General features: G+C 43.9%; 1 non-coding gene across 1 annotated transcript; it reads left to right on the top strand.

The window, feature by feature from the left end:
- Positions 1 to 6,485: 6,485 nt before the first annotated feature.
- LOC123461955 lies at positions 6,486 to 6,619 on the top strand. Its single transcript, XR_006637999.1, has one exon. It is a non-coding gene; the product is annotated as a small nucleolar RNA SNORA33 (small nucleolar RNA).
- The last annotated feature ends 3,549 nt before the right edge of the window (positions 6,620 to 10,168 follow it).

Raw genomic sequence — 10,168 nt, 5'->3', positions numbered from 1 at the left:
GTGCCACCATGCCAGGCTAGGCCATGCTTTATTGTCTGTGTGCCCTTGCTACTCAGTAGCTCAAGTTCTTTACCTCAACCTAAAAAAAAGAAAAAGAAAAAGAAGCATGTTACATTTGGTGAAACTCCAAGATGAGATCTCACAAAACCTATAGGAGACTTTACAATCTGCCTTGAAAACTGATAGAAACCTGTTGCTCAAATTAATATGCAGAATGAAAATGGAAGTAGAGCTAGGACTTATAAAAAGGTTGGGAAAGATACTTTACTATTACTATTAGTATAAGACTTTTTTATTTTTGGTTTTACAAGGTTGGATCCCACTGTAGTCCAGGCTGACCTAGAATTCACTATGTAGTTTCAGAGTGGCCTCGAGCTCACTGCAATCTTCCTACCTTTGCATCCTAAGTGCTGGAATTAAAGGCGTGTGCCACCATGCCCAGCAATATAGGACACTTCTCTTCATAAAAAGCAGGAGAGCTGGAGAGCTGGCTTAGCGGTTAAGCATTTGCCTGTGAAGCCTAAGGACCCAGGTTCAAGGCTCAATTCCCCAGGACCCATGTAAGCCAGATGCACAAGGGGGCGCACGCGTCTGGAGTTCATTTGTAGTGGCTGGAGGCCCTGGCGTGCCCATTCTCTCTCTCTCCTTCTCTGTCTGTTGCTCTCAAATTAATAAATAAAAATTTTAAAAAAGCAGGAGCATGGGCTGGAGAGATGGCTCGGTAGTTAAAGACACTTGCTTACAAAGCCCTGGCATGCTAAGTCTCATTTTCTCTCTCTCCTTGCAAAGAAATAAAACATTGTTTTTAAATAACTTTTTGTTCATTTATATTTATTTATTTAAGAGTGACAGACTGAGAGAGAGAGAGAGAGAGAAAGAAACAGAGAGAGAGAATGGGTGTGCCAGGGCCTCCAGCTGCTACAAACGAACTCCAGACACGTGTGCACCTTGTGCATCTGGCTTATGAGGGTCCTGGGGAATCAAGCCTCAAATTTGGGTCCTTAGGCTTCACAGGCAAGTAGCTAATTGTGAAGCCATCTCTCCAGCCCAAGACATTTTTTTTGTTTGTTTTGTTTTGAGGTAGGGTCTTGCCCTAGCCCAGGCTAAACTGGAATTCACTATGTGGTCTCAGGATGACCTTGAAATCACTGCCATCCTCCTACCTCTGTTTCCCAAGTGCTGGGATTAAAGGGGTGTGCTACCACACCCGGCTCCAGCCCTCCATTTTGTTTTTAAACTTTTTTTTTTATTGACAACATCCACAATTGTAAACAGCATCCCATGATAATACCCTCATTCCCCCCACTTTCCCCTTTGAAACTCCACTGTCCATCATATCCCCTTCCCCCTCCCAATCAGTCTCTCTTTTATTTTGATGTCATCATCTTTTCCTCTTATTATGATGGTCTTGTGTAGGTAGTTTCAGGCACTGTGAGGTCATGGATATCCAGGCCATTTTGTGTCTGGAGGAGCATGTTGCAAGGAGTCCTACCCTTCCTTTGGCTCTTACATTCTTTCTGCCATCTCTTCCATAATGAACCCTGAGCCTTGGAAGGTGTGATAGAGATATTTCAGTGCTGAACACTCCTCTTTCACTTCTTCTCAGCACCATGATGCCTTCTGAGTCATCCCAAGGTCACTGCCATCTGAAAAGAGAAGCTTCTCCAACCAAAAGCGAGAGTAGCATTAATATATGGGTATGAACATTAAGAGAAGTACTTACTGAGCAGTTTAGTGAGCATAGGGTGTGCATTTAGCCAGACAGCAGCAAATGTTACACTCCTAGGGCTCATGACTACCCCTGTTGTAGGTTTTCAGTTTCAGAGATGTGGGCTGGAGAGATGGCTTAGTGGTTAAGTGCTTGCCTGTGAAGCCTAACGACCCTGGTTCAAGGCTTGATTCCCCAGGACCCACATTAGCCAGATGCACAAGGGAGCACACATGTCTGGAGTTCGTTTGCAGTGGCTAGAGGCCCTAGCGTGTCCATTCTCTCTCTCTTTCTCTCTCTGCCTCTTTGTCTGTCACTTTCAAATAAATAAATAAACATAAAAAAATTAAAAATTCAGTATCAGAGATGTATTCCCTCCCATGGAGCAGGTCTTGAATCAAATTAGAGGGTGGTTGATTTCCACCATAACAGACATGCCACTATTGCACCTGTTGGCTCATTTGGCCTGGCTGGCCAAATATAAGGCTCGCAGTGTCCACTATTGAGTATCTTCACTAGTGATTTCTCTCTCTCCCATTGCATTGCATGCAGCATGGCTTTTTACAGCTTTCTCTCAGCTGGTTTACATAAGGAGGTTTTCAGCTCAGCTCCAGCAGCATTTCTCAGTGACCTTGCAGCCCAAGCATGTGGAGTCTTCAGCAATAGGGCCTCACCATCTATTCCAGGTAGGAAACCAATGGCCTCAGCAATTGCCTGTAATGTTCTGGGGCATCACGGATCTCCCTGGCCAACAACTCACTGGAAGATATCCCATCCCTGGCACTGAAAAATTTCTAGTAACCATCTATGGCTCCTATGTGTTCCATTGTCCAAAAGAGTAGGTTTCCATATGACTTATTTATATCCTTTTAGTTTTTTTTTTAATTGTAACACTGTCATCTTTAAAAAAATTTTAAGTATTTTATTTTTATTTATTTATTTGAGTGAGTGAGAGAGAGAGGGAGAGTGAGAATGGGCATGCCATGACTTCCAGCTGCTGCAAATGAGCTCCAGACACATGCACCCCCTTGTGCATCTGGTTAACATGGGTTCTGGGGAATTGAACCTGGGTCCTTTTGCTTTACAGGCAAATGCCTTAACTGTTAAGCCATCCCTCCAGCCCTCCTCTTAGATTTTGATTAGCCCTCCCTCCACCTTTCCTTACTCAATCTCTTCCCCTGACCTCACTTAGGCCTTTTCACCCCCATTAATTTGTTCTACTTACAAAGGATGCAATACCATCCTATTAAGTGCCCCCCCACCACCATTCTATTCCCTTTATATCTCCTTTCTAGTTTGCTGGCCTCTGCTGAGTTTTCTTTCTCCTCACACAGAATCCAGTCATTTGTAGCTAGGATCCACATATGAGAGAGAACATGCAATGTTTGGCTTTCTGGTACTGGGTTACCACACTTAGTATTATCCTTTCCAGATCCATCCATTTTCCTGCAAATTTCATAACTTCATTTTTCTTTACCGCTGAGTAGAACTCCATTGTATAAATGTGCCATATCTTTATTATCCACTCATCGGCTGGGGGACATCTAAGCTGGTTCCATTTCCCCGCTATTGTGAATAGAGTGGCAATAAACATGGTTGAGCAAGTATCTTGAAGGTAGTGAGACCAGTCCTTAGGATACATGCCTAGGAGTGGTATAGCTGGGTCATATGTTAGATCTATTTTTAGCTGTCTCAGGAACCTCCACACTGATTTCAACAATACCTGGTTTACAGATTACATTTCCACCAACAGTGTAGAAGGGTTCCTCTTTTTCCATGTTCTCACCAGCATTTATAGTCATTTGTTTTCATGATGGTGGCCAATTTGACAGGTGTGAAATGAATTCTCAACGTAGTTTTAATCTGCATTTCCCTGATGACTAAGGATATAGAACTATCTGTATAGTTCCATAGCCCATTTTAAAAAAAAATATTTATTTATTTATTTATTTGAGAGAGAGAAAGAGGGAGAGAGAGAGAGAGAGAGAGAAAGAGAGAGAATGGATGCACCAGGGAACTTCAGCCATTGCAAACAAACTTGAGATGCATGCAGCCCCATGTGCATCTAGCTTATGTGGGTCCTGGAGAATCAAATCGGGACCCTTTGGCTTTGCAAGCAAATGCCTTAACTGCTAAGCCATCTCTCCAGCCCCATTTTTTAATTGGGTTGTTTGATTTCTTCTTTTTTCAAAGATCTATTTTATTTATTTATTTATTAGAGACAGAGAGATGGAGAGGAAGGAGAGAGAGAGAGAGAGAGAGAATAGGCGTGCTAGGGCCTCCAGCACTACAAACAAACTCCAGACACGCCCATGTGCATCTGGCTTATGTGGGATCTGGATAATTGAACCTGGGTCCTTAGGCTTCTCAGGTATGCACCTTAACCACTAAGCAATCTCTACAGCCCTTGATTTCTTATTTTTTTAATTTTTGAGTTCTTTGTATATCCTGGATATTAATCCTCTATCCGAAGTACAGCTGGCAAAGATTTTCTCCCATTCTGTAGGTTGCTGTTTGCTGTCTTTGTTGTTGTTTTGTTTTATTTTTTCGAGGTAGGGTCTCACTCTAACCCAGGATGACCTGGAATTCACTATGGAGTCTCAGGGTGGCCTCAAACTCATGGCGATCCTCCTACCTCTACCTCCAAAGTACTGGGATTAAAGGGATGCGCCACCATGCCCAGCTCTCACAGTGTCTTTTGCAGTACAAAATCTTTGTAATTTCATGAGGTCCCAGTGGTTAATCTGTGGGGTTTTTTTGTTTGTTTGTTTGTTTTTTTGGTTTTTTGAGGTAGGGTCTCACTCCAGCCCAGGCTGACCTGGAATTCACTATGTAGTCTCAGGGTGGCCTTGAACTCACAGTGATCCTCCTACCTCTGCCTCCCAAGTGCTGGGATTAAAAGGGTGCGCCACCACGCCTGGCTCTTAATCTGTGGTTTTATTGCCTGAGCAATTGGGGTTATATTCAGAAAGTCTTTGCCAAGACAAATATGTTGAAGGGTTTCCCCTACTTTTTCCTCTAGCAGTTTCCGAGTTTCAGGTCTAATGTTAAAGTCTTTAATCCATTTGGACTTAATTCTTGTGCATGGAGAGAGATAAGGATCTATTTTTATCCTTCTACAGATACATATCCAGTTTTCCCAGCACCATTTGCTGAAGAGGCTGCCTTTTCTCCAATGAGTATTTTTGGCAATTTTGTTGAAGATCAGGTGGCTATAGCTACACGGACTTACATCTGGGTCCTCTATTCTGTTCCTTTGATCTACATGTCTGCTTTTGTGCCAGTACCATGCTGTTTTTGTTACTATGGCTCTGTGGTATAGGTTAAAATCAGATATGATGATACCACCAGGCTTATTTTTGTTATTCAAAATTGTTTTAGATATTTGAGGTTTTTTTGTGCTTCCAAATGAATTTTTGGATTGTTTTTTTTCTATTTCCATGAAGAATGCCATAGGAATTTTGATGGGGATTGCATTAAATGTGTCAATTGCTTTTGGTAAGATTGCCATCAAAATATTGATTCTTCTGATCCAAGAACAAGAGATGTCTTTCCATTTCCTAATGTCTTCTGCAATTTCTCTCTTGAGTGTTTTAAAGCTTTCATTGTAGAGATCCTTCACTTCCTTAGTTAGGTTTATTCCAAGGTACTTTATTTATTTATTTATTTGTTTTGATGCAATTGTGAATGGGAGTGATTCTCTGATTTATCCTCTCTGTGTTTGTTATTAGCATATAGGAAGGCTACTGATTTCTGTGTATTTATTTTGTATCCTGCTACATGGCTATCAGTGTTTATCAGCTCTAACAATTTGTTGCTAGAGTCTTTAGGGTCCTTTATGTATAAAATCATGTCATCTGCACATAATGATAACTTGATCTCTTCCTTTCCAATTTGTATCCCTTTTATGTGTGTCTTTTGCCTTATTGCTATGGCTAAGACTTCCAGTACTATATTAAATAAAAGTGGGGACAGTGGACACCTTGTCTTGTTCCTGATTTTAGTGTAAAAGCTTCAAGTTTTTCCTTCATTTAGTATTATGTTGGCTGTAGGCTTGTCATAAATAGCCTTTATTATGTTGAGATATGTTCCTTCTATTCCCAGTCTCTGTAGGACTTTTCTCATGAAGGGATGTTGGAATTTGTCAAATGCTTTCTCTGCATCTAATGAGATGATCATGTGATTTTTGTCCTTAAGTCCAATATTTTGTTGAGAATTTTTGCATCTATGTTCATGAGGGAGATTGGTCTGTAATTTTCTTTTTTTGTTCTATATTTGTCTGTTTTTGGTATCAGTGTGATCACTGGATCATCATTTTTAATATTTAATGTAAAAGGCCCGTACTACCATGCCCGGCTCTAAATTAAGATTTTTGTTTGTTTGTTTGTTTGTTTTTCGAGGTGGTGTCTCATTCTAGCTCAAGCTGACCTGGAATTCACTATGTAGTCACTATGTAGTCTCAGGGTAGCCTTGAACTCATGGTGATCCTCCTACCTCTGCCTGCCAAGTGCTAGGATTAAAGGCATGTGCCACTGTGCTTGGCTTTGAATTAAGAATTTTTGAGTGAGCACAGGCATGATCTATAATCATTAAGCCAGGAGGTATGGATAATATCCCCTGGTCTTTAAACGGGGAATCAAAGCTAAGTCAAGCTAAACAAACTGGAGTGACTCAGGAGAATGACACCAGAACACCTGGAAGGCTGTCCCTCTCTCAGTACCTGATGGTGAAAAGGAGGAAAGGGGCTTGTGATCAGAGAATTTACAAACCTGTCCTTTTGCCAGCCAATTAATCTGCTTATTTTAATGTGTTTTCTGCTGAAATTTAGAAAAAAAGCTGGTAATAGTGATGTCATGTTATGAGCTTTAAGGATAGCTGAGGTCATTAAGGTCCCTAAAAATGGCTACAGTAGAGCCGTGCGTGGTGGCACACACCTTTGATCCCAGCACTTGTGAGACAGAGGTAGGAGGACTATGTGAGTTCAAGGCCACCCTGAGACAACCGAGTGAATTCCAGGTCAGACTGGGCTAAAGAAAGACCCTGCCTTGAAAAACAAAACAAACAAAACAAAACAAAATGGCTACAGTAAGGCAGTTATGGTGGAACATGCCTTTAATCCCATGTAGGAGGATCACCATGAGTTTCTTGACTACCCTGAGACTACATAGTGAATTCCAAGTCAGTGTAGGCTAAAGCAAGGCCTTACCTCGAAAAAACAACAAAAAAGAAAAAAATATGTATATATAAGGCTACAATATGTTAAAGTGTTTTCATAAGACTTGATTAAATTGTTACTGTAACTTGTTCTGAGCTTAATGAAACTTGTAAAAGTTAATAAAATTTCCAGTCTTTTGCCCTGAAACAAACAAACAAAACCCTGCTCTTTGGAGGTTGGTGTTCAATCCTGCAGGACTGAAAACAAGCATGGCTTTACTTTTGCTACTCACAAGCGCTGGTATCGTGTGAAAATGGGCTCCTTGCCTACAGGCTGGAGGCAGCCAAGCACGGATTGCTGGGCCTGGGGACCCAGTCAGCTGGAGGGTGTGAGCAGCAGGTGTCTGGTAACTTAGTGTCTATAACAGACACATGATGCGCCAAGCGGATCCACTCTTGCCTCAGCTCTGGCTTCTCGGGTTGTGTGTGGACATGGCCTGGAAGTCACACAGATAATCAGGGGCCCTTGTCAGCATGAGGCCTGGCCTGCTACATACACACACACACACACACACACACACACACACACACAGACATTTGCAAACAGACAGAAAGAATGAGGGTGCCAGGGCCGCCTGACACTACAAACTCCAAATGCATGTGCCATGTTGTGTGTCTGGCTTTACATGGGTACTAGGGAATCAAACCTGGGCTGTCAAGCTTTGCAAGCAAGTGTCTTTAACTGCTGAGCCATCTCTCCAGCCCCCTAGGCCTGCCTTTCTTTGGCAGTTTCCAGAGATTTCAGAAGCAAAATCTCCTTTGGTGTTTTATGTTTAAAATGGCACCAGTGCAAAAAAAAAAAAAAAAATCTGGGCATGGTACCACACGCCTTTAATCCCAGCACTCTGGAGGCCAAGAAAGGAGTATTGCTGTGAGTTCGAGGCCAGCCTGAGACTACACCGTGAATTCCAGATCAGCTTGAAGTAGACCCTACTTTGAAAAACTGGAAGAGAAATGGCATCAGCGTGTTGAAGTATGAGCGCAGACAGGATCCATGTGGCGTGGCAAAGAGGTCCTTCTCGTTCGTGTAGTGACGATGAGTGCCACCTTCACGTACAGAACGGCTGTGAAGAGACCCAGCCAGACAAGGAAAGAGGTCCTTCTCGTTCGTGTAGTGACGATGAGTGCCACCTTCACGTACAGAACGGCTGTGAAGAGACTCAGCCAGACAAGGAAAGAGATCCTTCTCGTTCGTGTAGTGACAATGAGTGCCACCTTCACGTACAGAACGGCTGTGAAGAGACCCAGCCAGACAAGGAAAGAGATGGGCAGTTGGCACGGTCTCGGGAAAGGCAGTAATGAGGGTGCTGGGAGTGTAGCTCTGTTGGCAGAGTGGTTTCCTAGCATGCAGGAAAGCCCCAGGTTTGATCCTCAGCATTTCATAAAACCAAAGGGAGGTAGAGTGAAACCCTACCTACCTCAAAAAACACAAACACAGGGCTGGAGAGGTGGCTTAGCAGGTAAGCGCTTGCCTGTGAAGCCTAAGGACCCTGGTTTGAGGCTCGATTCCCCAGAACCCACGTTAGCCAGATGTACAAGGGGGCGCACGCGTCTGGAGTTCGTTTGCAGCGACTGGAGGCCCTGGTGCACCCATTCTCTCTCTCTCTCTCTCTCTCTCTGCCTCTTTCTCTGTCTGTCTGTCGCTCTCAAATAAATAAATAAATAATAAATGAAATTTTAAAAACACAAACAAAACAAAATCACTAACTTTGGAGGCCATGCAGCTGAGTGGTTTATTTGTTTTCAAGGTAGGGTCTTGCTATAGTCCAGACTGACTTGGAATTCACTTTGGTAGGCTCAGGGTAGCCTCAAACTCACAACAATCCTCGTACCTCTTTATTTTTTTTTTAGTTTTTGGTTTTTCGAGGTACTCTTTTAAAAAATATTTTATTTTTATTTATTTATTACAGTCAGAGAAAGAGAGCGAGCGAGCGAGTGAGAGAGAATGGGAGTGCCAGGGCTTCTAGCTACTGCAAATGAACTCCAGATGCATGGGCCACTATGAGCTTATGTGGGACCTGGAGAAGCAAACCTGAGTTCTTAGGCTTTGTAGGCATGTGCCTTAACCGCTAAGCCATCTCTCCAGCCCCTCCTACCTCTTTTAAAAATTATTGTTATTTAATTTATTTATTTGAGAGAGAGTGGCAGATAGACAGAATGAGCATGCCAGGCCTTTAGTCACTGCAAATGAACCCAAGATGCATGCGCCATCTTGTGCATCTGGCTTATGAGAGTACTGGGGAAGTGAACCTGAGTCCTTAGGCTTCACAGGCAAATGCCATAACCCTAGGCCATGTCTCCAGGCCAATTTTTAAAAATTTATTTATTTGAGAGCAAAAGACATAAAGAGAGAGAGGGCGCACCAGGGTCTCCAGCCACTGCAAAGGAACTCCAGATCCATGTGCCACCTTGTGCATCTGGCTTACGTGGGTACTGAGGAAGCCTCCTACTGGGGTTCTTAGGCTTCACAGGCAAGCGCTTAACCGCTGAGCCATCTCTCCAGCCCAATTTAAAATATATATATATTTTTTATTTTGACCTGTCTACCTCTGCCTCCAGAGAGTGCTGGGGATTAAAGGCGTGTGCCACCACACCAGGCCCCAGTTCCGTTTTAAAAATCAGCAAATGTTCCTCATCTCACCCCTGGGGGGCTTCCAGGCTCCCAGATGATTCTGATCTTGTCTGTCTTTCCCCGTGTGTCTCCCCCAGGGTCCCTTCGCAGCCTGCTTCGGACTTCACCCATCACTGTGCCTCCACCACGCCCCACCTGTCTCATCTTCTCTAGCCTCGTCCCCTGCCTCTGCTCACTTTGTCCCCACCTCCAGACTCTCTTGGAGGGTCCTTCTGCCAACAAGGTCGTTCTCTTGTCTACCTGGCCAGTGTCACACTTCACACTGAGGGCAATTCCTGAGAACCCGAGGACAGCCAGGCGGGGGTGCGGGAGCACAGTCTGTCGAAGTCACACTTTGGTACCTGTGCTGGGTACCTACAGTATGCAGCTCTATGCCGGGCTCCAGGCATGCAGGGGCCTGCGAGGCAGAGTCCTGCTCTGGGGGAACCACGTCTGGGTGGACGTGGGTGCAGATGATATCCCAACAAAGACCGTGCTACACGTGGATTCGTGGGGTCGAGGCCGGCCAGATCGCAGAGGAACATTGGATGTGCGCCACCAGGACAATAAACAGGAGCTGGCCCTGATACCCCGGTGGGTAGGGTTCGCGGCCGGTTCAAAGGCCCTGGAGGTGG

Source organism: Jaculus jaculus, chromosome 6, assembly GCF_020740685.1.
Source record: "Jaculus jaculus isolate mJacJac1 chromosome 6, mJacJac1.mat.Y.cur, whole genome shotgun sequence".
NCBI classification, from domain to species: domain Eukaryota; kingdom Metazoa; phylum Chordata; class Mammalia; order Rodentia; family Dipodidae; genus Jaculus; species Jaculus jaculus.
This window is presented reverse-complemented; position numbering and strand designations above follow the sequence as displayed.